The sequence below is a fragment of the Bubalus bubalis genome, chromosome 23 (assembly GCF_019923935.1).
Source record: "Bubalus bubalis isolate 160015118507 breed Murrah chromosome 23, NDDB_SH_1, whole genome shotgun sequence".
Taxonomy (NCBI): domain Eukaryota; kingdom Metazoa; phylum Chordata; class Mammalia; order Artiodactyla; family Bovidae; genus Bubalus; species Bubalus bubalis.
Window position 1 is genome coordinate 13,570,753 of NC_059179.1, and position 27,180 is coordinate 13,597,932.

Below are 27,180 nucleotides of genomic sequence, written 5' to 3' on the forward strand. Positions count from 1 at the left end.
AGAACTGTACAAAAAGAGCTTCACGACCCAGATAATCACGATGGTAAGATCACTCACCTAGAGCCAGACATCTTGGACTGTGAAGTCAAGTGGGCCTTAGAAAGCATCACTACGAACAAAGCTAGTGGAGGTGATGGAATTCCAATTGATCTATTTCAAATCCTGAAAGATGATGCTGTGAAAGTGCTGCACTCAATATGTCAGCAAATTTGGAAAACTCAGCAGTGGCCACAGGGCTGGAAAAGGTCAGTTTTCATTCCAATCCCAAAGAAAGGCAATGCCAAAGAATGCTCAAACTACCACACAATTGCACTCATCTCACACGCTAGTAAAGTAATGCTCAAAATTCTCCAAGCCAGGCTTCAGCAACACGTGAACCGTGAACTTCCTGATGTTCAAGCTGGTTTTAGAAAAGGCAGAGGAACCAGAGATCAAATTGCCAACATCCGCTGGATCATCAAAAAAAAAAACAAGAGAGTTCCAGAAAAACATCTATTTCTGCTTTATTGACTATGCCAAAGCCTTTGACTGTGTGGATCACAATAAACTGTGGAAAATTCTGAAAGAGATGGGAATACCAGACCACCTGCTCTGACTCTTGAGAAATCTGTATGCAGGTCAGGAAGCAACAGTTAGAACTGGACATGCAACAACAGACTGGTTCCAAATAGGAAAAGGACTCCGTCAAGGCTGTATATTGTCACCCTGCTTATTTAACTTCTATGCAGAGCACATCATGAGAAACGCTGGGCTGGAAGAAGCACAAGCTGGAATCAAGATTGCCAGGAGAAATATCAATCACCTCAGATATGCAGATGACACCACCCTTATGGCAGAAAGTGAAGAGGAACTAAAAAGCCTCTTGATGAGAGTTAAAGAGGAGAGTGAAAAGTTGGCTTAAAGCTCAACATTCAGAAAACAAAGATCATGGCATCTGGTCCCATCACTTTATGGGAAATAGATGGGGAAACAGTGGAAACAGTGTCAGACTTTATTTTTGGGGGCTCCAAAATCAGCACAGATGGTGATTGCAGCCATGAAATTAAAAGACGCTTACTCCTTGGAAGAAAAGTTATGACCAACCTAGATAGCATATTAAAAAGCAGAGACATTACTGTCCCAACAAAGGTCCGTCTAGTCAAGGCTATGGTTTTTCCTTTGGTCATGTATGGATGTGAGAGTTGGACTGTAAAGAAGGCTGAGCACCGAAGAATTGATGCTTTTGAACTGTGGTGTTGGAGAAGACTCTTGAGAGTCCCTTGGACTGCAAGGAGATCCAACCAGTCCATTCTAAAGGAGATCAGTCCTGGGTGTTCTTTGGAAGGAATGATGCTAAAGCTGAAACTCCGGTACTTTGGCCACCTCATGCGAAGAGTTGACTCATTGGAAAAGACTCTGATGCTGGGAGGGATTGGGGGCAGGAGGAAAGGGGGACGACAGAGGATGAGATGGCTGGATGGCATCACCAACTCGATGGACGTGAGTTTGAGTGAACTCCGGGAAATGGTGATGGACAGGGAGACCTGGCGTGCTGCAATTCGTGGGGTCGCAAAGAGTCGGACACAACTGAGCGACTGAACTGAACTGAACTGAACTGACATAGAGAGGAAGGACATGGTACTAGGGGGAGCTAGGGAGCAATGAAAGTTGAGCAAGATCTTTAACACAATGCATGTTACTGCGACTGCAAGGCCTCATTGAGTAGAGAATAGACCTCAGACTCTTCATTCCAGCTGCCAAGACCACCCGGCCCTGGTCACTGATCTCCTTTCTTCCGTTCACCCCCTTTCTATGGCCCAGCTGAAGTGACAGTGTCCCTTTCACCTGATACACTCTGTCTGAAATGCTCTTAGTCACCCAGTTGTGTCCGACTCTTTGCAACACCACGGATTGTAGCCCATCAGGCTCCTCTGTCCATAGAATTCTCCAGGCAAGAATACTGGAGTGGTTGAATCAGTTCTAATGAGGTGGATGAATCTGGAGCCTATTATACAGAGTGAAGTAAGTCAGAAAGAAAACCACCAATACAGTGTATTAATGTATATATATGGGATTTAGAAAGATGGTAATGATGACCCTATATGCGGAGACAGCAAAAGAGACACAGATATAAAGAACAGACTTTTGGACTCTGTGGGAGAAGGCGAGGGTGGGATGATTGGAGAGAATAGCACTGAAACATGTGTATTACCATATGTGAAATAGATGACCAGTCCAAGTTCAATGTATGAAAGAGGGCACTCAAAGCTGGTGCACTGGGACAACCCAGAGGGATGGGATGGGGAGGGAGGTGGGAGGGGGCTTCAGGATGGGGAACACATGTACACCCATGGCTGATTCATGGCAATGTATGGGAAAACCCACCACAATATTGTAAAGTAATTAGCTTCCAATTAAAATAAATAAATTAATTTAAAAAAAAAAAAAGAATACTGGAGTGGGAGTGGTTAGCCATTCCCTTCTCCAGAGTTTCTTCCCAACCTAGGGGTCAAACCTGGGTCTCCTGCATTGCAGGCAGACTCTTTACCATCTGAGCCACCAGGAAAGCAATGAGTTCTTCAGATCAGATCAGATCAGATCAGTCGCTCAGTTGTGTCTGATTCTTTGCGACCCCATGAATCGCAGCATGCCAGGCCTCCCTGTCCATCACCAACTCCCGGAGTTCACTAAGACTCACATCCATCGAGTTGGTGATGCCATCCAGCCATCTCATCCTCTGTCCCCTTCTCCTCCTGCCCCCAATCCCCAAAGTACTGGAGTTTCAGCTTTAGCATCATTCCCTCAAAAGAACACCCAGGGCTGATCTCCTTCAGAATGGACTGGTTGGATCTCCTTGCAGTCCAAGGGACTCTCAAGAGTCTTCTCCAACACCACAGTTTAAAAGCATCAATTCTTCGGCGCTCAGCCTTCTTCACAGTCCAACTCTCACATCCATACATGACCACAGGAAAAACTCTCACCCAAATCCTACGTATCTCACAAAGTCCAGTTCCAAAGATAATCACAGCTAACAATTTCCGAGAACTTACTCTTTTCCCAGCACTGAGTTGCCAGCGTTCACTCATGTAATCCACCTAGGTATGAAGTAGGGCTGTCATTCACCCCCACTTTACGGATGAGGAATCCGAAGCTCATAAAAATTAAGTGCCCACAGCCATATCACACTGGACTTGATCCCAGGCCTGCATGACTTCAGAAACCCTGTGTTTGATCCCAATTAATGAGGCTTCTTATATAATCATAAACTTTATGGGTAACATGAAATGACAGGCCATGTGCTAAACAATCCTTTAAATTGTTTTGTTCAACTCTTATAACAACCCTGTGAGTTAAAATTTTAATGTCACCTTTAGAGTATGAAACTAAAGAATAGAGAATAAGATACTTGCTAAAATGTGACCTCCACAAAACTTTGCCAGATTTCCCACACTCTTGAAAACAACTTCTCCCTCCTCTGAAATCTGAGGCACTGAAATACATCTCGAATAGCATCACAGCCCTCTGTTTCATATGGTTGTTGGTTAGCATGTTTCATCTTTGTGTAATAGACTATAATGGCAACCTGGGTCTGATTCTCTGTCGATAATCCCCAAAAGCACCTGCCCATGGTTCCTCCACAGGAATTTCCTAACAAGTCCTTGCTCCAAGTAAGCACTTACAAAATATTTAACAAATGAACACCAGAATGCCTACAGCATGCCACCAAGGAACTCAGCCACTGCTGGGGAGTGACAGAGTCCATCAGTGTTTGCTGAGACCACATGGCTGGGCTCTCCACCCAGGGTAGAGCCAGTTTTCTCTCAGCAGAGTCTCTGGATCATATTCTACTAAAACATAGGGACCATGTACACTGCAGAATGCTCATAATTCTCCAAGCCAGGCTTCAGCAACACGTGAACCGTGAACTTCCTGATATTCGAGCTGGTTTTAGAAAAGGCAGAGGAACCAGAGATCAAATGGCCAACATCCGGATCATCAAAAAAGCAAGACCATTTCAGAAAAACATCTATTTCTGTTTTATTGGCTATGCCAAAGCCTTTGTGTGGATCACAATAAACTGTGGAAAATTCTGAAAGAGATGGGATTACCAGACCATCTGACCTGCCTCTTGAGAAATCTGTATGCAGGTCAGGAAGCAACAGTTAGAACTGGACATGGAAAAACAGACTGGTTCCAAATAGGAAAAGGAGTACGTCAAGGCTGTATATTGTCACCCTGCTTATTTAACTTCTATGTAGAGTACATCATGAGAAATGCTGGGCTGGAAGAAGCACAAGCTGGAATCAAGATTGCCAGGAGAAATATCAATCACCTCAGATATGCAGATGACAGCACCCTTATGGCAGAAAGTGAAGAGGAACTAAAAAGCCTCTTGATGAAAGTGAAAGTGGAGAGTGAAAAGTTGGCTTAAAGCTCAACATTCAGAAAACGAAGATCATAGCATCTGGTCCCATCACTTCATGGGAAATAGATGGGGAAACAGTGGAAACAGTGTCAGACTTTATTTTTGGGGACTCCAAAATCAGCACAGATGGTGATGCAGCCATGAAATTAAAAGACGCTTACTCCTCGGAAGGAAAGTTATGACCAACCTAGACAGCATATTCAAAAGCAGAGATATTACTTTGCCAACAAAGGTCCGTCTAGTCAAGGCTATGGTTTTTCCAGTGGTCACGTATGGATGTGAGAGTTGGACTGTAAAGAAGGCTGAGCGACTGATCTGAACTGAACTGAACACTGCAGAACAGGAGGAAAAAAAGGAATTGGATTTCTGTTTACTAGAAGTAGCTTTAGGGGTAATAAAAGGTATCATAGTTGTGGAGGGAGGGTTGTGAGTGTGAAGCTGTCACACTCAGCTCTGCTCGATACTGCCCTGTGATCTTGAGTCTATTAATAATAACAGTCCTTATCTATAAAATAAAAGTTTTAAGAACTATCTGCATGGGACATTATGGGGATTAAATAAGATGACACATTTAAAGCATTCATAGTAAGGTGTCTAAGCAGTAAATGGTAGTTATGATTAAATGTGCAAATTTTAAGTAAGTGTACTATATGGCGTGCACTACATTTTCAGAGGGTCATTGCCAACAAGGAAATCTAGAAGAGGACAAGACGATTATTCTACATGTTGTTCAAGGAGCTAGAAGAGTTTGTGCTGGGAAGACTCAGAATTCTCAAGACACATTTTTTTTTTAATCTGTGAAGTTCACATGTAGAAGAGAATGAAGACTTTTCTGTTGCTCCAAAGCTGAAATAGGACTGATGGTGACTATTTCATAAAAAGTGACTTTATCATAAAAAGTCACAAAGTTTGGTTCAACATAAGAGAAAACTTTCTAACAACTCAGCTTTCCAACAATGGACTGGAAAACTAGTGAGAGTTTGCTCACTGGACGTGCTCAGGCGAAGCCTAGAAGGTGTGTCTGGGATGCTGAAGATTGTGTGCTTTGTGTGGGAGGCTGGATTCAACACAAGAAAGTTCCATTCCAATGAAAAGTTTCTGTCATTCTATTGCCCAGAAACTCAAATACACATTGGGAAGTTGGATTAGGAAAGAGCCAAGGATTCTGGGCACTACATTGTTAATTCTGGAATGGCACAGATTAATCTATCAGCTGCAATGATTTGGTTCTACTCACATCCATGTAGACTTCTATCTCTGAATACCAAAGATGACTCAGGGCTGTCATGCTGGCATCTCTGCAAACAATAGACTCATAGTTCCCTAAAGGCAGATGGGACTTTTAATCCAACTTCTGGTCAAATGTCCTTGGTCAGGAGAGGAATCCCCCATTCCTTAGTGAATTAGCAATGGACACACATGTCCTAAACAGTGGAGAGAAACACGTAAGCTGATAGTCATGAACACCCAAATTTCAGGCACCTGACACCAAGTATAAACTCTCTTTAATCCTTTCACTCATAAAACATGTATTTAGTCCCTGATCTAAGCAAACTAAGGGCCAGGGATGACTCTATATTCAAAATGAACTATTCTCAGATCCTACCCTTTAGACTCTCCCAGAGTTGAAACATGTATGTAAATTACTAAGTTAAAAATTAGAAAGTAGGGGCGTTGTGAGGGAGATCCGGGTAGAGTGATCTGAGAATAAGAGGAAAACCTGTTCCCTCTGCTGAGGCAATGGGAAAAGGCTTCCCGAAGCATGTGACCTTGGTCACAGAGGAAAGCTAGGACTTGGCAGAGATGGGGAAAGAGGATGTTTCAGACAAAGGAGCCAGAGGAATTTAAGGGACAGAGTTGCAGGATGTACGTGTTTGTATTAAGTAGATCACTTAAAGTAAGGGAGAAGAGTGTACATGAAGTTAGATCACTGCTGCTGCTGCTGCTAAGTCGTGTCAGTCGTGTCTGACTCTGTGCAACCCCAGAGACAGCAGCCCACCAGGCTGCCCCATCCCTGGGATTCTCCAGGCAAGAACACTGGAGTGGGTTGCCATTTCCTCCTCCAATGCATGAAAGTGAAAAGTGAAAGGGAAGTCGCTCAGTCGTGTCCGACTCTTAGCGACCCCATGGACTGTAGCCTACCAGGCTCCTCCATCCATGGAATTCTCCAGGAAGAGTACTGGAGTAGGGTGCCATTGCCTTCTCCGAGTTAGATCACTAAGGATCCTTAAAAGCTGCCCTAAGAGATTTGAACTTTCCTGGAATTCCCTGGCAGTCCAGTGATTAGGACATGGTGCTTTCACTGCCAGGTCCAGGGTTCTGTCCTTGGTAGAGGAACTAAGATCTCGCAAGCTGCATGGTGCAGCCAGAAAAAGAAAAGTTTAAGTTTGAACTTTCTGCTGTGGATAATAACATGCCTTTGAAGGCCTTGAGCAGGGAGCATGTACCTAGTAACTCACATGTATGTGAATGCTTATAATTCTTACAACAACCCCATGAGCAGGTGTTAACCATAATCCCATTTTACAGATAAAGTTCACACTCATTCTCTACACCAAGCACACTCCCTGATGACTTTGCTAAGCATAGTGACAAAATGCACCAGATCCACTAGGCTGAACTCCAAATTATAAACAGCAGGATTATTTTATATAATAACACTTTTTTGACCATACTTTTGAAATCCAGATTGTGTGAAAAATCAATTAGGAGTGAGGTTGGTGTTTGCAAGAAGAAGGCCATAGAAATTGAGGGCTTCTCCTCAGGACAAACATCCTCAAGTCCCCATTACAAGGCTGGCCAAATCAAATGATCACGGGGTCAGTTTTATGCTCAGGTGGCCTCTCCTTCCTCACCTAAGGGATCATGTGGGCAGAATGGCCAGAGCCTTGTTTGGAATAAGTTCCAAGAACAGAACTAGTCATAAATGGTTCTCACAACCACATTTTGTGAGAGACTCAAGCTGATAGCCTGCATTTGCCTTCTGATTGTCCACCTGGAGAGCCTTGCTGTATATGACCAATAAGAAGTTATTAACCAGTTTTTTACATTACTTGTTTTGTGTCTTGTCTCAGGAAATTTTAAATAGGGACCCATCTCCCCGGCCATTCAGAATTCACTTCTAGATGGTCCCATGCCACAGCCCAAGTGAATGTGCTCAGTGAGTTCATATTTTTACAACTGAACGTTCTGATGAAATGTAAATGGAACTTGAGTCTGCGAACTATTTGCATCAATCAGATTAAGTGGGACTCCTAGGAAATGAAGTCCGATGGTGTCAGGCACACAAAGGCATGGACAGTGGGCATTGTTGTGAGTGGGGTGATGAGGGTCGGGGACCCACAGGGGCCAAATCACAATAAGGGAGGGAATTGTGGGGGTCCCCAGAAGAAAATCCACCATAAGAAAAGAAAGAGTCAAACCTCATGTGTTGGTCTTGGCAAGAGGACCTGAGGTGAGAGGGGAGAAATGATTTCAGGCATGGCATGGCAGCTGGTACTTGTACTCATCCCTCTCCAGCACCCTACATGGGAGGGAATGTATAACACTAAAAGAGTTATGGCACCACGCTACCTTGCTATGCCACCCCTCTAACAGAACCTAATTCCAAAAAGAAGTCATTTCCTAGTCCATCCGTCGTTGAGTGAAATTGTGAGAACCTGCCCTGAATGAGACAGCAATGGTGGCAATGTTCTGCTGGTGATCAGCTAGAGTTTCCAGAGCAAAGGGCAGGAAGCAGGCTGCAGAGGCAGCAGCCCCAGGAGAGTGTGCAACAGACCAGGGGCAGATCAAATCAAGAGCATGAGTCACAACCGGAGGGGGAGTGACGTCAACACCACAGACAGTATGTATGAATCAGACAAGCCTGTGATCCAATGAGACATCCTGTGGATGCCATGAGACACCCATATAGCTTCTAGAAAGGAGAGGGAATCACACAGAAATTAGGGAAGCTAAAACGGGTACCTACATACCATTCAGGATACAGTTTGCTCTATCTTTGTAGATACCTTGTCCTTGTTTTGAAGTTTACTGTGTCTAATAGTGATATTGACATAGCCACTGAAGCTTTCTTATGATAAGCTTTTTCATGGCATATCTTTTTTAATCATTTTACTTTTAATCTATGCCTTTTTAAATTATTATCCATATACCACTATCGATCTGTTAGATCCAACATAATGATTTACAATTTGTATTTGTATATTTCCATACATTACAAAATGATCACCACGATAAGGATAGTTACGATCTGTCACCATTCAGTTATTATAATATTCTTGATTATATTTCCTATGCTGGTTATTTCATCCCTGTGATTCCATTCATTTTGACTGGAAGTGGTACCTGTTCATCTCCCTCACCTATTTTACTCATCTTCCCCATGCCCCTTTCCTCTGGCTACCACCTGTTTGTTCTCTGTATCTACGGATATATTTCTGTTTTATTGTGTTCGTTCACTTGTTTTATTTTTTAGATTCCACATATGAATGAAATCATATGGTATTTGTCTTTGATTAATTTTATTCAGCATAATACACTCAAGGTCCATCCATGTTATCACAAATGTCAAGATATCATTCTTTTTATGGCTAAATAAACATATATATATGGCTTAACACATATATATACTAAATAGTGTAGTTATACATATATATATGTGTGTGTGTGTGTGTGTGTGTGTGTGTATACACACACACTACCTTGGCTATTCTGAATAATGTTGAAAATTTGTGTTTTTGTTTTCTTTGCAAAAACATCCAGAAGTGAAATTCCTCAATTATACGGTAGTCTATTTTTAATTTTTTGAGGATCCTCTATACTGTTTTCCTCAGTGTCTACACTAATTTATTTTCCCACCAAAAGTGCACAAAGGTTCTCTTTCCTCCATATCCTCACCAGCACTTAATCACTTAAGTGATAATCTTCTGTTCTGCAATGTTTAACATCGTGTTAATCCCTCTAGTGAATCTTTCATTTCAGGTATCGTATTTTTCATCTCTAGAGGTTCTATTTGTTGTTCTTTTTGTATCTTCAGTTTCTCTTCTCACTATCCTCATGTTTTCCTTCAAATACTGGAACATATTTATATTAGTGGTTTCGATATCTTTGCTCTTTTTATCATCCCTATCGTTTCTGGATCTACTTCTACTGAGTGCTTTTCCCCCTGGTCACAGGTCACATTTTTCTTCTCCTTGAAATGCCTAGTGGTTTTTTTATTGGATGCTATTTACTATAATTTTAAGTTGCAAGTGACTAGAAACTTAGTCACAAAGCATGAGGCTTTGTTCTGCTGAGCAGAATATCATGTTCTAAAGTCGTACAGTCTGCAGGTTTTGTAGATGGCCATATCACTCTACATATTGCTTTTTAAATTCATCCATGCTGTTGCATGTTTCAGTAGTTTGTTCCTTTTTATTGCAGAATAGTATTCCATCATATGGGTGTACCACAATCTGTTTCATTCATTCATTCATGAGTGTATGGACTTTTAGAACTTTTAGTCTAGTTTTGGACTTGGAGACAGAAGGAAGAATTAGATAAACAATATACTGCCCTCAATTTTCTGTTATTTACTTCTTTCAACTCCTCTCCCACGTACAAGAATCACTTTTTTAAAAATTATTATCATTTGGCTAAACCTATAGAATGTACAACACAAAGAGTGAACCCTAATGTAAGCTGTGGATGTTAGTTACTAATAATCCATCAATATTGGTTCATCCGTTGTGACAAATGCACCATGTCAGTGTGAGGTGTTAACAATAAAGGAAACTGAGAACGGGGGATATAGGGACGCCATGCTTTCTGCTCAATTTTTCTATAAACTTAAAACCGCTCTGAAAAAGAAAGTCCATCAATTAAAAAAAGAAAACTTCAGAAAAGAAAAGAAAAAAACTAAAAAAAGCTCTGATTTCCTAGGTGAAAACTTTCCAAATACTAAATTGCGATTGCATTACTGTTCCTGGCAGCAACTAGTGGCTTTTTTTCCTTTTACAGGAAAAAGGCTTCAGCTGCATCTCTCTTTTTGCCCCAAGTCTACTAAACAGTAACAATAAAATCCCTGGTCAGGTATAGAAAAGGTGTCTTGTTACCTATATTTTTAATTATGTTTGCTTTTATATTTGTTGGTTGCAACAAGTATAAATTAGTGGTTGCAACAAAGTTTGGGGCTATCTTCCAGGTACAGGCGAATTGTCTAAACAAAGCACCCCATTGTCTTCAGTGCTGGGTTTCCAAAGCCACCCCAGCATACCCAGGTTACAAAATGCTTCTTGGATGGAGTGACACTCACATAAGGCTCAGTTCTTTTCATATTTATTCAATCAACAAATATTTAATGAGTATCCACTATGCCAGTCATCTCACTAGGTTCTGGAGACAGAGTGGAGAATACAGTGGACAATGTCCCTGTCCTCAGGGAACTTACATTTTAGTGGGGAGGGGAGAGGATAAACAGTTAAGTATAATTTTTCATTTATAACAATTAGGCAAAGCTGAAGATGAGTGCTATGAAGAAAAGCTAAGTAGGATAAGGAGATATAAACAGTTTGGAAGAAAGTTTCTTTGTTCATTTCATGAGTGGATTACTGAGGATCCCTTTGAGAAGGTGATGAAGATAGCTGAATGAAATGGGGAGAGGGAGGAGCATGCCATAGACAGCATTCTTGTAGGGAGAATACCATAGAACTTGGCCTGACAGTAAAAGAAACTATCATATGGTTAATTTTCAGGATTGAGCTGCAGGTTGTTTAATACTCTTCAGGTACATTTGTCCGATGCTTAATTTTATTTATTTATTTTCAACTAGGAATAAAGTTTCATATTTTATTAATAGAGGAGCCCCATCCTTCCAGGCATGATTGCTTATTGATAATAATGAACCAGTAATTAAAATTTTAACTGGAAGTGAACTGTCCCTAAGAGAAAAATCAGTCAGCAGTCACTCAATTTTCCCTTCTTCTACTAAGTTTTTTTATAGAGAAATTAAAGTTTAAGTTACAAGCATCTGATCTTTGCCCCTCTTTGAAGACGGGAAACTTCCATTTTAAAAACAGTGAGGGCTATTTTCTATTCAAAATTAAACCTTGTTAACATTTTGGTGTTTATTATCCTGAGTTTTTTTTCTATAGAGAGTATAGAAAATTTTTTCACCTTAAAATAACAGGATTTTTAATACATTTTCCATATGTCTTTCTTATTCACTAATATATGGTACCCATTATTCCTTTTCATTAAATATTCTTCTAAACATCACTTTTAATAATAGAAATAGTTGAGAATCTATTGTCTCCCATTCTCACTTACACTGGATTTTATCTTTTACTCCTTTGCTAATTTGGGGGATGGAAAAATATTTCCATTTTTATACTTTTGATTACTAGAGAAGTTAAACTTTTTCATGTTTATTGGTCCTTTTTCTATTTTTTTCCTCTATCTTTTCTACCAAAGTACTTTCATTGAGTTATAAAATTTTTTTTTAAGTTAGAGTCATTAACATTTTTGTCATGTATGTTACAAATATATTTCCAAAAATATCTATTTGTGCCAGATTTTTCATTTTGTTGGGCTTCACTGATAGCTCAGTTGGTAAAGAATCTGCCTGCAATGCAGGAGACCCTGGGTCAATTTCTGAGTCGAGAAAATCTGCTAGCAAAGGGATAGGCCACCCACTCCAATATTGTTGGGTTTCCCTTGTGGCTCAGCTGGTAAAGAATCCACCTGCAATGCGGGAGACCTGGGTTCAATCCTGGGTTTGGAAGATCCTCTGGAGAAGGAAAAGGCTACCCACTCCAGTATTCTGGCCTGGAGAATTCTATTAACTGTATAGTCTGTGGGGTCACAAAGAGTTGGACACGACTGAGTGACTTTCACTTTTAATTTTGTTAATAGAATTTTTACCCACAAAAGTTTGACATACAATTTTTTTTGTTTTTTTATCTATTGCTTGTTTCTTCACCATGATGCCTTGAAAAAGACCTGGAGAGATTGTGAGGGGGGGGAAACCTGGCTTGATTGACAAGTCTGGAGAAGGGAGAGAAAAATATATTAAGCCAAGTGTTCTAGGAAAGAGTAGACAGACATGGTCTTAATTCCATCTCAGTCATTAGCTAACAACTAATTAGGCAAGCGTAAATCTCTCAGAGCCAGTTTCCTCTTTTGTAGACTAAGGAAAATAATCCTTTCCCAGCAGAGTTATGAGGACTAGATTTTTAAAATTTAAAGTTACCTCCCTTGAGAGATAGTGGATACTCAGTAGGTTGTAACTACGACTAACAGAAAAGGCATCCCAAACCAGTGCTTCTCAGATGTTAATGTCCATGTGAATCACAGGGTGTCTTGTCGAATGCAGATTCTGGTTCAGTACACCTGAGACAGAGTCTGAGGGTGTGCATTTCCAACTCGCAGATGATGCTGATGGTGGTTGAAGATTCTAGAGTCTTCTGACAATGGGAATCCCTAATGAGGAATATTTAAGAACCAACTTAACAATTGATGTCTATTTTCAAAAGAACTGTGACTCTTAGAACTACACAGAATTTGGAAGATGGAAAAGAAAGCTATCCCACTGAGGATGGAACTTGAATCTAGAATTATCTTAACCAGGTTAGTGTTTCACCAGATGAAATTTAATTACAGTCCCTGATACTATCTAGGGAAGCCAAACCTCATTTGGTTAGAAAATTGTGCTTTAAGAATAAACTAAAAGATTTGGTGGTCAAAGGAATTTCCTGGTGGTCCAGTGGTTAGGACTCCAAGCTCTCACTGCCAAGGGCCTGGATTCAATCCCTGGTCAGGGAACAAAGAGACTACAAGCCATGTGGTCAAAGAGAGAGATCTAGTGGTCAAGTTTTCTCAATGACCTCCTTCCCCCAAAACCCACCTAAAACATCCAAAAAAGGAAACAACCACCAAAAAATTGAGGCGTTACAGGCAATAAATTGCAGTACTCTGCACATATCCTGCCATGGTACAGTGTTTCCCAGCCTTGGTCAGTCAGGAGCATTTGCTCCCACTTGTAGCTCCTCAGAGAGTTCATGGAAGGGGTGGAAGAAGCCCAAGCAACTGTATCTCTAGGCAGAAATGACTTGGGAATGCCTGCCTTCCTGCATTCGCCTCCTTTCTTTGCAGTTTAGAATTCACAGCAAACAGGAGTGAACGTAGTGAACAAAGTTCTGCTGTGAAAAGGACTGGATGACACGCAGGCCATGTAACCTTGAGCAGTTTACCCATCCTCCTTGAGTTTGAGTTTTTTCTCAACTGTAGAACAAGAACCGTGAAAGCCTCTACATATGGTCATTATAGACACCAGTAAAGCAATCGATGTGACTGCCACTTGTAAACTGAACTCAAGTGTGATGTCCATAAATGCATATGTTGTGTCAAATCTTCACTGAATAAAGGCATTAAGATTGTTCCATGAGGTTTTTTAGTGTCGGATTTTATCCTTTTAGCAAGGAGTCAGTAAACTAAACGTCAAGTTGCAATAAAACCTGGCTGTAAATCCAACTTTGCTTTTTCTTGTTTGAGTCACTTAGGGAAAGATGGCAACCTTCCAGATCTGTTATCTCAACTGTAGAACTCTTTGCTCCCCTCTCAAAGAGGTGGAATGCATTGTAAAGGATGAAACTTGAGGTGTCTTGTAAGCTCTAAAGCTCCATACATATTGTATGATGCCTGCCTATGCAGGAGCTGGAAAGGGCAAAGCATCTGTTTTCAGATCCAGTAATATCCTCGCCCTGTCCCATCTAATCTTTGCCCCCCAGGGTTCAGAGGATCTGCTGAGGGGAGGGCCTGCATCTGAGCCATGACTTTTTATCAGCAGTTAAAGGAAAACCAAGAGCACTCAGAGTTCCTGGGGGCAATGGTCAGTCCCCTGGGGTGGAATCAATGGGCGGCTGCTGCTCAGTAAACAAAGAGGTTGGCCCACTGCCCTCGTGCCTGGCGTCTTTGCAGGTTCCCAAGAGTTCAGTGATGGAAGGGCCCACACATTCTCCTCAGTGCTGCTGGCTGAAACTGTCATTATGCATCAGATTTCAAGAATGGAATAGTAGAATCTGTGCCCGGGGAGAAGAACCAGATTTGGATTTCTGCAGTCGATCACTGACTTCCCAGGTGGTGCTAGTGGTAAAGAACTCGCCTACCAAAGCAGGAGACATAAGAGATGTGGGTTTGATCCCTAGGTCGGGAAGATGCCCTGGAGGAAGTCATGGAAACCCATTCCAGTATCCTTGTCTGGAGAATCCTATGGAAAGAGGAGTCTGGCAAACTACAGTCCATAGGGTCACAAAGAGTCAAACAGGACTGAAGCAACTTCCACGCACGCACACAGAGTTGAGCACAGGCTTATTAAGCCTAGGAGTGAAAAAAAAAAAAAAAGAGCCCAGGAGTGGGAGAAAGTCTTACAAGATGAAACTGCTCACAATGATTAGAAGTGGGGAAGTGAGAGCAGCTGTCTGGGAAGATAAAGAACACCACTCAGAGACGGGAGTTGGAATGAGAGATGGCAAGCAGAGACAGCAAGCAGTCAGGAAGGACCAGGCAAGATCCAGTGAATGGGGCTCAGCAGTGAGGTCTGGAAGAGGTAAGCTAAGGAAACTCTTTCCCCAAAAGAACTGCCTCCAGACACTTACATTTATGATTTTTTCCAAGTTTTACTCATTCCAAAACCTGTGAGAAATATGATATCACATTTATTTATAAACCTAAAAATGATCCCTGCATTCCCTTTCAAGACATATTAAACCGGATGAGCCTTTAAAAAAAAAAAAACTACTGGGTACATCTTGAGGATAAAGATTTATTTGCTAAGAAAACTATCACTTTAATGTTTCTCAAACTTTAGCTAGTATCAGGATTATCTGTAGGGCTCATCAAAACACTGAATGCTGGACCACACCCCCAGTTTCTGATTCATTAATTAGATCTGGGGTGAGGCCTAAGAATTTACATCTCTTACAAGTTCCTAGATGATGCTGAAGCTGTGGGTCCCACAGAACATATTTGAAAACCACTGACTTAGTTAGAGGGGGATCTTTGACCGGGAGAGAAATAAAAATGCAAAGCATCTCTAGTGGCAAATGCACTCCTTCATCATTAACCTTCCAATCTTTTAAGCTGAAGTTCAGAAATATCACCCCTCCCAAGCACATCACTTGGCTAACTAGTCAGTTTCTCACTCTGTGGAAGTAGTCACAGAAACCCCAAAGGTCATCTGAACATGGAATTACAGAACGGTTCCCAGAACCAGAACCACAGCACGAGGTGGAGGTCACCTGAATGCTCTTAGAGGGTGGTGACATTTAGATCTGTCCCCTGTGGGGACAGGCCTGGGAAGGGCTTGTCCACTTCCCTTGGATGACGCTTCCAGCCCTGGTACTGAAATCTTGCTCTCTGAACCCCAGGTTAGAGAATTCATCATGCATTTCAACATTCAGGAAACCATCCCTCTCAGTACTATGTAGAATCTCCTTTCTGAGGAGACAGACTCAGATGTGGGATATTCCAGATCATTGCTTCCCATCAAAAATAATGTGAGCCACAGATAGAACTTTAAATTTTAAAAGTAAAACTAAGCAGATGAAGGTACTTTTAATATATTTATTTAATCCAGTATATAAATATCACTGCAATATATAGCCACTGTTAAAAAAAAAAAAAAAACAGATATTTTACATTCTTTTCTTACACTATCTTGGAAGTCCAGGGAGTATATCATAGCACATCTCAAATGCTCGATAGTCACATATGGCTAGGGCTTCCCTTGTGGCTCAGCTGGTAAAGAATCCGCCTGCAATGCGGGAGACCTGGATTTGATCCCTGGGTTGGGAAGATCCCCTGGAGAAGGGAAAGGCTACCCACTCCAGTATTCTGGCTTGGAGAATTCGTCCATGGGTTCGCAAAGAGTCAGACACACAAAGAGTTAGACACAACTGAGCCACTTTCACTTTCCCCCAATGGGCAGAGTAATTCCAGATGACCTTTTCTTGATAAATTGGATTTGCCTTTGATCTTATCAGCACCAACTACTTCTAATAATTATTTCCCCTTGAGCCATCAAACTCCATCAGACTCCCAAGACTCTCCCCAGTCTGCTGCCCCTGAGAGTGGCTCCCTCTCCAGACAGCAATTGCTCCCAAGTATCCATCTTCCTCCTGTTCCATAGAAATGGCAATTTTAGCCAGACCTGTGGCCACCCAGAATAAAGACTGCATTCTCCCTTGCAGCTAGGTGAAGTTGTGAAACTACTTTTTGGTCACTGAAATGTAAACATGAATTTATGCAGCACATTCCAGGAACCTTCTTGAAGCAAGAGCTGGCGTCACTCTTTTCCCATCTTCACCTCCTTCTTCCCGGTGTCTGGAATGAAAACCTTATGTCTGGAATTATTGCCACCCACTGTATTACCATAAGATGACCTTGGCAATGGAGACTTCACAACAGCCTAGGAACCCAGATTCTGGGGACTTCATAGAGCAGAGCCTATGTTCCAACTTTAAAGTGGGAGAGAAAAAAACCTGAACCGCGTTTAAGGCCATGTTATTTATACAGCTGATAGGCTGACCTTCGGAGAAGGCAATGGCACCCCACTCCAGTACTCTTGCCTGGAAAATCCCATGGATGGAGAAGTCTGGTGGGCTGCAGTCCATGGGGTCACTAAGAGTCGGACATGACTGAGCGACTTCCCTTTCACATTTCACTTTCATGCATTGGAGAAGGAAATGGCAACCCACTCCAGTGTTCTTGTCTGGAGAATCCCAGGGACGGCAGAGCCTGGTGGGCTGCCATCTCTGGGGTTGCACAGAGTCAGACACGACTGAAGCGACTTAGCAGCAGTAGCAGCAGCAGGCTGACCTTAACTCATCATACCTAACTCACATGCCCACCCGTGCATCCCTGGCTTGTAAACATGTCACAGGTGGAGATCCCTCGGAAAGAGGAACAGGTGCAGTGTGCATTTTTAGAACAAAATAAAACTAATAATAAATCGAGTGCTTACTTTAACTGGCCTTATGTTAAGTATTAATATTTATTCTTTTCAATGCTTACAACAATCCCTTTCTATAAATAAGGAAATTTAAGAAATGTTAAGTGACTTGTCCAAGATCACATAGCAAGGAAATGGTGAAACCAGGATCTGAATCCAGGTCTGGATGGCTTCATAAACCATCTTTGCTAGATGTGGCCTTATTGGTAGAGTCTGGTCCATACATAGGAGGGAAAATGGGACACAACTCCAGTGTTACAAAGTCAACAGAAGTACTGAATTTAAACTCAAATTTATACCCTTATCCCAGCAAGATTCAATCAGTAAAAATGTGAGTCAGCTGTTCTGAGCACTCTGCAAAGCACTTTAGGAGATGAGGAACATCACTTTAAGCCAATTCCCCTAAAAATCAGCTCCCTGTGAGGGCTCTCACACCTGTCCAGCTATTTTTGTCATCACTTTAGCACTCTCAGGATGTAAAAATGGATCTACCTAGGGTAAAACATCTGACTTATTACATTTCTATTAAGTCTAAACTAAATATACATCCTTTTTAAGAATGGCAGGTTTGAGAATACCTTTGCGTGAAATGAAGCGCAAGGAGACTTTTAGAACAAACTCGAGCCAGAAGTCAGAAGAATTTTCTTTTTGCATATCTCAACTCTTTTTCAGATGATGGAGAAGGCAAAAGGCCAAGAGTGAAACCCCATAGAGAAGCTGGGTGAAGAACACGTGATTCTCAAATTCAAATCTGTTGTCAGTAAAAGCTGGAGAGAAACACCTGGCTTCAAGCAAGCCAGCGCCTCAGCTTCACGGAGAACCTCCTGGAAGGGGATCAAATGAGAACTGTCTGTGAGGGGTGACGAGGCTCCAGTCCACAAGAGAATGCAACACGCAGTGAGAGCCTAAAACCTCTGAAGAAGATACCTCGTCCTCCATTACTCTCTAAACTCCGTGCAGGAGACACGGTGGGGCCTGGTGTCAGTGACAGACAGCTGAGCAGAGGCTGGCCGCATTATCAGCAACTCTCTGAATGTGCTTCCCCAAAAGAATATTCCCATCCCAGCAAAGGAAGCCAAGATCCAGACACTCATAAAGAAAATCAACGATGGACTAAGGGGAACCGTCTCCAGAAAGGTCTAAGTAAAAGATGTGGTCGGAAGACACTGACTGGCAGACACTCGTGCCCCTGAGGAGGGAGCCCGCACTAAAGGATCTCCCGCTCTCACTGAGGGAGCGAGTACTACTGTGGAAATCACTTCAGCCAGGAAGCTGTGCTGGCTGTCTGGACCAGAACTGCAGCCAATGCCAGGATGATGGAGGCAACAGAATCCCCCCAGGAGACTCAGGGTGTCCAGTGAGGCGTGGTCCATGCATGACAGAAGCCTCCCCACAGACACAGATGATGGGGTCACTTATAATTCCATGCTGGACGAGCCTGGGTTCCTGAGAAACAAGAGAGAGTGAGTGCCTCCTCCGTGTTCCCTGCCTGCAGTCTTCCAGTGTGTTGTGCCCCATGCATTCAGAGGAATGATGTGTTAAATGAAAATTAACATGATATTAGCATACCAGGAAAAATCACACATCTGTGATTGTAGTACCCTCCACTCTTTCTGCTCCCCCGGCTCTGGACTGGTGGGCTGTAGATGACACAGAAAGGTGTCTGTTTTGGGTTGGGATACAGATGCTTATGTTTTAAAAGGGGAAAACATGGGGCTTCCTTGACAGTCCAGTTGTTAAGACTTTGCCTCCCGACGCAGGAGGTGTGGGGTTGATTCCTGGTCAGGGAGCTAAGATTCCCATACCTCGCTGCCAAAAAACCAAAACAAAACAGAAGCAATATTATAACAAATTCAATAAAAACTTTAAATGGTCCACATTTTTTTAAATATCTCTAAAATATTTTAAAAATAAAAAGGGAAAGACGTTTCATAAGTTATCATTCATCCCAGATAAGAAGATGAAAACTTCATTCATATTACCAAATGATTTCCCTTATGAAATGTTAAAAATGGCCTCAACAGCTTCTAATGGGACCATCTTCAGCTGAACGGTGTGAAGATGTGAGTGAGGAATCAGTTTGCTTCCTGGCTGGATTTCCCTCTTTAGATGCAGATCGCCTTAGGAGCTGCTGTCTTCTAACTGTGATGAGTCCGAACTGTTGAGTATTTTAAGCCAAAGCAGTTATTCCCACCTCCCCACCCAAAGCATACAATTCTTAACTTGAAAACTGTTGTTTTGTATTTTTCTAAGTATCTTGAGACTTCTGTGGTTTGGTTATGGGCTAAAAATTACAGGGCAGTTGCAGTAGTCTTTCCACTTGTAACTGTTTTATATCTTTCAGTTGCTAAAAAAACAACAACAAAAAATAGTTTAAGGCTACTTCCCAATCATAACTAAATATGTTGCATTTAAAGTGTGTATATAAAGTAATTCATCAACTGTTGTATTTGGGCTTCCCTGGCAGCTTGGACCATAAACAGTAAAGAATCTCCCTGCAATGCAGGAGACCTGGGTCTGATCCCTGGGTCAGAAAGATCCCCTGGAGAAGGAAATGGCTACTGACTCCAGTATTCTTGCCTGGAGAATTCCATGTACAGAAAAGCCTAGTGGGCTACAGTCCATGGGGTCGCAAATATGTTGCATTTAAAATGTACATATAAAGTAATTCATCAACTATTGTATTTAGGGGGTTATATTCATTGCATGCAAGTTATTAACATTCTGAGCTCAAAGTAGGCTTAAGTCAAAAACTGTGATTTCTTCTGCATGATTCATCTTAATTTTTTTCTGTGCTACCTAAATGTATAAGCAGCATGGCAACTGAGCCACATTCTGACTCTTGCAATATCTTCTCCACAAGAAGCATTGCCTCTACAAGAGTCTCTGAGGACAGGAGAATATTGCAGTGTCAGGGTTCACCTCAGTGTTTAAAACAAATGTTAACAAAAATGGTAGCGCAGGGATGCATGGAGCTAACATCTGAAACTATACATCCTCTGGAAGTTTCTCAATGCTACTAAAAAGCAGCATATCTAAAGAGGCACTGATAGAGCAAACAGCTAGCAGAAATAAAGTAGTTTTGTTTTTTCTAACATTTATTGAATACTTATTCAGAGCAAGGCCAGGGCCTATCACATGCGAGTTTCACAAAAGCACTACGACAACATTATTTTTAATTTACAGTTATCTGAAGGGTTTAGAAGTTATTAACTTAACCAAGGTCTCACTGCTTGGAAATGGAAGATGCCAGCCAACTTCCAGGCTTCTTTTATATGAGACAGGAATAAGTAACTCTAAGGTGGTTTAAGGAATAAATAATGGTATAAGGTGCTTTCTGTTACATGTAACTGAAATTAGCTATAACTGTTATATTTACCCAATAACAAGGGATTTCTGATACTAATGTGGTTCAAGCCCCAATCCAAACACTAGGGTAATATGCCCTAAACTGAGAGTGAAGTGAAAGTCACTCAGTTGTGTCCAACTCTTTGTGACCCCATGGAATTCTCCAGGCCTGAATACTGGAGTGAGTAGCCTTTCCCTTCTCCAGGGGATCTTCCCAACCCAGAATCGAACCCAGGTGTCCCGCATTGCAGGTGGATTCTTTACCGGCTGAGCCATAAGGGAAGCCCGAAATATACCCTAGCAGGCATTCTAAACATCTGTAATCATAATGTACTCCTCCCGGTGTACATCCCTGGTGCCTTTCCCCGTGGCCCAGTCAGTAAAGATTCCGCCTGCAATGCAGGAGACCCAGGTTCAATCCTTGGGTTGGGAAGATCCCCTGGAGAAGGAAATAACAATCTACTCCAGTTTTCTTGCCTGGAGAATCCCATGGACAGAGGAGCCTAGCGGGCTACAGTTCATGGGGCCGCAAGAGTCAGACACAACTGAATGACTACATGACCACCACCTAGTGTGCAATAAAGAAAAACAATCAATAACCATCTGGTAATACAAAAGGCTTATCACAGGGGGAAAAAAATCCCACGAGACCTTTCCCAGTGTTCCAAGGACTTTTACAGGTACAGTGCTTAGGTACTACATTTTTTCCCCAACCCCGAAACTGACACACAGGAAGTAATAAATATGAGTGTGCTTAAAAACTTTTCAATAGGTCTGTAGGGAAAGTTATTTCACTCATTTATTCAGTCCAGGACTCGCTGAAGCTGAAACTCCGAAACTTTGGCCACCTGATGTGAAGAACTGACTCCTTGGAAAAGACCCTGATGCTGGGAAAGATTGAAGGCAGAAGGAGGAGGAGGCGACAGAGGATGAGATGGTTGGATGGCATCACTAACTCGATGGACATGAGTTTGAGCAAGCTCCAAGAGTTGGTGATGGACAGGGAGGCCTGGCGTGCTGCAGTCCACGGGGTTGCAAAGAGTCGGATACAACTGAGCGACTGAACTGAAGTGAACTGATTCAGCCCAGGGAAGCTACACAGATGGGAAAAGGTGAGCCCTCCCCTCTAGATGGCCCCAGGGCTCCTGAAAGAAGTATATGAGGCAAGGGCCTATGCGGGCCAGTGTGGGAGCACTGGGGCACAGGGGAGCACAGGAGAGGGCACTTGATCAGGGCCGAGGGAGGAAGGGAAGCTTCCTGGAGGAGGTGATGACCGAGAAAGTCCTAAAACTTAAAAAGTGTCTGGGGGAAAATCTGAGTAGGGGATGACAGGGTGCCGAGAAAAAGCCCGGGGCATTCTGGGAGAACCTGAAGCAGCGTGATGTGGTAGAAATATGGGGAGAAGGTGAGGTCACTGCAGTGGGTGGGAGCCACATCACGAAGGTCTGGCACTTCGATGCCTAGATCACCTGGAGAGCTCTGGGGAGCTTGAAGCCTTTTTAAAAATGAGGAGTGCCCTGCATTAAATGGTGAGTGCCCGCAAATGGTTGTAGCTTAGAAAGATCTCGAAGATGCTGTTCCCTGGGTGAGCTCTCTGACCCTTCCTGCTCTAACACTGTGCATCAAATAACTGTTGCAATTTTTTTGAATAACAACTTGTCTGAATCTAGACTCATAGGAACCTGCAAGGAATCTTTGACCCCATTTGGGAAGCTAACCTGGCTCACTAAACATGCATGCCTTTTTCTGTCCCTCTTGGGATGTACCTGTGGACAATCCTCAGTTGGGAAATGAATCCTTTGGAACACAGATTCAAGCAGGAGCCAGGACTGGAGCTGAGAAGAAGTGAGGTCTTAAGTCTGGGGACTAGGGCTCAGTGATAGGGTGTTCTCAGCTAGATGACCACATGGACTAAGGACCCAGCAAATGCTGTTCCTCTCTGGGTGGTGGGTAATGCACTTTGCTCACTTCAGGCAAAGCGTGTGAGAAATACAAGGCACACAGACATGATACTGACATGGGTCATTTTTCCTGCAGGAAGAAAAACCAGGAAAATAATGGGCATCCCACGCTCAAACCCCACCAGGTGACCACGCCTGGAGGGGAAAGGTAATGGCATGCCAGCTGGTGGCAAATGGTGCCAGCCAGAGTCCCAGAAGGCTTTGGTTTAAAATGTCTGCTTACAGCCATTGGAATGATTTGGAATGTTTATCTGAAAATAAGCTCCTTCCTCTCATTGGCACTTCATGCCTTCAAGCTCCCAAGGTGCCACTTCCCCTGCTACTGGGAAGAGTGGTGGGGATTTCGTAGCCCTGCCCAGAAGTGCCAAGCAGCCAACCCACTCCTCTGCATGGAGACTGCCACCTCCCTGCTGCTAGGCAAGAGATAATTGGTGGCACTGGAACATGGCCAAGATTCAGAAGGTTGCAGGGCAGGCATCTAATACAGGGCCTTGGTGTCAGCATTTGAGCCCTGATAATGGTGGGGCCATTGTCAAGGTCACTGCACAGCTCAGTGTGACCTCAGAAGTCAGGGTGCCCACTCTCTCAGCCTCCAGGCCACTTGGACGACTCTTCCTACATACTAGCCTCTTGCTAGAACAGCAACAGGAAGTGTTAGGTGACAGTAAATCCTATACGGTATGCAGGCAGTGAGTGCACATCACTCTAGTTGGATGGTGACAGTCAGAATGATAATTAGGGAAGAAGATTCGCCCAGCCCTCCCCAGGTACTCCAAGTACTGGCACCAGGGCTCTTTGCATTGTGCCAGTGAGTTTATTAGTAGTGGAGAACTTGTTCCATGCCAACTGGAAAAGCGAGCACTTTAACTTGAGCCAGAGAAAGAACAGCAGCTGTTCTTTCAAGAGCCGCACCCTGTGGTCAGCCAAACAATTAATTAATTGAATCCAACCACCGATGCATCTGCCTGGCCCCACTGCCCACCAGCCCCCAGTCACTAAATTGTCATTATGGAAGCCTGGCAATAACCCTAGTCCTGAGGCTGGGTGTGCACCACTAGGGATGAGGAGGGAATGTTTTCAGTGGGATACCTACCACACTCAGAAGCAGGGGCAGGCAGCCACTTCACAAGGGGCATCGAGAGACCAGCTGGCCCAGGCCTCATCCACAAAGGTCTTCAAATTTAGAATTTTGAAATGATCTGCAAGAGAAATATATGCAGTGATCCCCTCACAAGAGTGCACAAAAATGATGTTTAAGATGAAACTTTAAATTAGCATCCTCTTGCTAGATGACATAGTGTAGAGTGCACTAAGATGATACCAATGACTGATATGTATATAGAGCATACCATTATGAGTCTAGGTACTTATGTAAGACTTACATCTAATCTTCACAAAAATCTTAAAAACTATGCCCATTTGTATAGACTAGAAACTGAGGTATGGAAAGACCAAATAACACACCCAAGGTCACACAACTCATGAGAGCACAATGCTAGGATTTGAACTCAGGCTGTCTGAGCTCCAGGATCCCTACACTCCACTACTATATTATGAAGTCATTGTTTTTAAAAAATAGATCCTTGGTAATGGTGCAATCATATTGCCGTTCTATGGGTTGAAAGCATTCACCTCTTTGCCTGGAAACTCTTGGCATTTCATTGTTAATTAATAACTCAAAAGTCTCTAAAAATGGAAGCACCCCAGACTTTCTAAAAGGGCTCAGGTCAGACCAGCAACAGCTTGTCTTCTTCGTGAAGATTGCTCCTACTCAAGAGAAAAACAATACAATTTCTGGACAAGGATTTTGGAAGCCCCATGAGTGGGCCTTCCTCTATGCTGCAGAATACAATTTTATATGAATCAGCTCCTTAACTCAAATTCTCAAACTAGGGATCAAGAGAACTTCTCTGTATCTAATAATTGGTGATGCCAAGGCCCCTGAGAGCTCTGATTCTGTCCCAGTCTCTCCAACGGAGTGGCAACACAGGGGGGCCATGCCAGGCACCCAGCCAAGGTGTCGGGAGGTGTTGCCCAATGCAAGGTCTAACCTACCTACAGAATGAAAAGATGGCAGAAATTTATCAGAAACAGAGTCCCCGAGTCAGCTAGAGGGAGACACTGTGTACAGTTAGTACCTGATGAATGGACAGTAGGATTTATTCACTCAAACCCATCACTAACCCTCCCTGGGAAGGCCCTGTGCTGGGCACTGTGTGAACAGAGATGCATGAGACACAAGAGCCCAGAACAGCAGCCATGAAATGCAAACAACTCACTATTACAGTGTGTTTTGTACAGCAGATCTTGGCCTGTATGCAAGCTGGATGAGCCTGGAAAAGGGCATTTTTCATCGTGCAGTTATAGGAGCTGACATTCACAGGCAACCTCTAAGGGTGCACAGGTATTGATGTAGCCAAGTAAAGAAAGCTGAGGGATAGAGGCAGCAACGGAGAAGGCAATGGCACCCCACTCCAGTACTCTTGCCTGGAAAATCCCATGGACAGAGGAGCCTGGTCCATGGGGTCGCTAAGAGTCGGACACAACTGAGCGACTTCACTTTCACTTTTCACTTTCATGTATTGGAGAAGGAAATGGCAACCCACTCCAGTGTTCTTGCCTGGAGAATCCCAGGGACAGGGGAGCCTGGTGGGCTGCCATCTCTGGGGTCGCACAGAGTCGGACACGACTGAAGCGACTTAGCAGCAGCAGCAGCAGAGGCAGCAAGACACAGGAGTAAAGGCAGGGTCCCTAAATGCCATCCAGCCCATTATCAACTTCCTGCCTTTGAGCAAACTTCCTGTGCATTAGTTGATTTAGTGAATATATTTACTGAGCGCTTACAATGGGACTCATAATGCTTGAAAATTTGTGGGCACTACCTGGAATTCTTCATAAATATTTGAAAAAGACAAAGAACTAGGTGTTTCTGAGCTAACTCTAATGCATGTTTATCTTCAGAATTGAAAGTTAGCAGGAGCCATAGGACAAATGTAGAATTGCATGCATGTTCATAGGCATGCACACACACACACAGCTTCATGTGAAGATGGAGAGTATAGAGGGGTTTTAGAGCATTTTCACCATTACACTTGATTTCCTTTTTACTCTGGCTTCTTAGATTATATCTGCTGGGTTGACATCCTTTTGGGGGACTGTTAGCAACAAATTACACTCCCAGCAGAGCCTTGAGACACGCCTGTCCCCCATCAGGGCAACTGTGATCAGAGACAGATGCCTATGTGAACAAGCCAGTGAGGCTGTCCTGCCATCTTTAGGATTTCCGGTGCCAGTCTGACTCCTAATCCTCTATCCCTTTGTTGCCCTCAAATGCTTTAAGAAAAAACATCAGCTTCCAAGAAGAAGCCAACACTACAGCTTCCAGGCCTGGCACAATCTGGAGCTTCCAGAAAGAACTTCGAATGAAATTTAGAGTTTTAACTAACAACCATGACTAGATACTTTTATTCTTTTTAAAATTTATTTTATTGAAGTACAGTTGATTTACATTGTCATGTTAATTTATGCTGTACAACAAAGTGATTCAGTCACACATATATATATACATCCTTTTTCATATCTTTTGCAGTATGATTTATCACAGGATATTAAATATAGTTCCCTGTTCAATACAGAAGGACCTTGTTGTTTATCCACTCTATATATACCAGGTTGCATTGCTAACCCCAACTGCCTACTGCGTCCTTTCCCCTAACCCCTCCCCCTTGGCAACCACCCATCTGTTCCTCTATGATCTCATGATTCTGTTTCTGTTTCATAGATAAGTTCATTTGTGTCGAACTTTAGATTCCACATATAAATGATATTATATGGTATTTGTCTTTCTCTTTCCAGCTTATTTCACTTAGTATGATAACCTCTAGGTCCATCCATGTTGCTGCAAGTGGCATTATTTTATTCTTTTTATGGCTGAATAATAGTACATTGTACATAGTCTTGATTCATCTGTCGATGGATATTTAGGCTAGTTCCATGTCTTGGCTATTGTGAATAATGCTTCTGCGAACACATTCATGTATCTTTTTGAATTAAAGTTTTCCTGGATATATTCCAGGAGTGAGATTGCTATATCATATGGCAACTCAATTTTATGGATACTTTTATTTTTGAAGTGATATATGTTTGTGACAACCAGTAACTAGAAAGCCTTTCCTTATCTACAAATAACCGGAAAACTCAGGGGGCCTGCCCTCCACAGAAGCTAGCTCCTCAGAAGGGGTTCAAGCATACTGTAGGAAAAAATTAAGTTGGTTTCTCTGTACTTTCCAAAGTTTTGCTCTTAAAAATGTGACGCTTTCCCAGTTTCTCCAGGAATTCTGAATATTCTGTTAGCCCAGCAGGTTGAAAGATGTCATCAGCACAGTGTCTGGTTGGGCTCAAATCCCATTTTTACAGTTACAGCCTTGTATAAAATTAAGCATAACGTTTATTCTCTCAATAGCCACAAAGAGCTTAGA

At 42.7% G+C, this 27,180-nt stretch overlaps 2 long non-coding RNA genes across 2 annotated transcripts; both read left to right on the forward strand.

Annotated features, from left to right (window-relative positions):
* The first annotated feature begins 12,873 nt into the window (after nucleotides 1-12,873).
* LOC123331356 lies at nucleotides 12,874-20,728 on the forward strand. Its single transcript, XR_006547937.2, has 2 exons — nucleotides 12,874-14,990; nucleotides 18,066-20,728. It is a non-coding gene; the product is annotated as an uncharacterized LOC123331356 (long non-coding RNA).
* A 968-nt stretch (nucleotides 20,729-21,696) lies between these two features.
* On the forward strand, nucleotides 21,697-26,530 carry LOC123331357. Its single transcript, XR_006547938.2, has 3 exons — nucleotides 21,697-21,853; nucleotides 22,779-22,850; nucleotides 26,043-26,530. It is a non-coding gene; the product is annotated as an uncharacterized LOC123331357 (long non-coding RNA).
* Nucleotides 26,531-27,180: the final 650 nt, after the last annotated feature.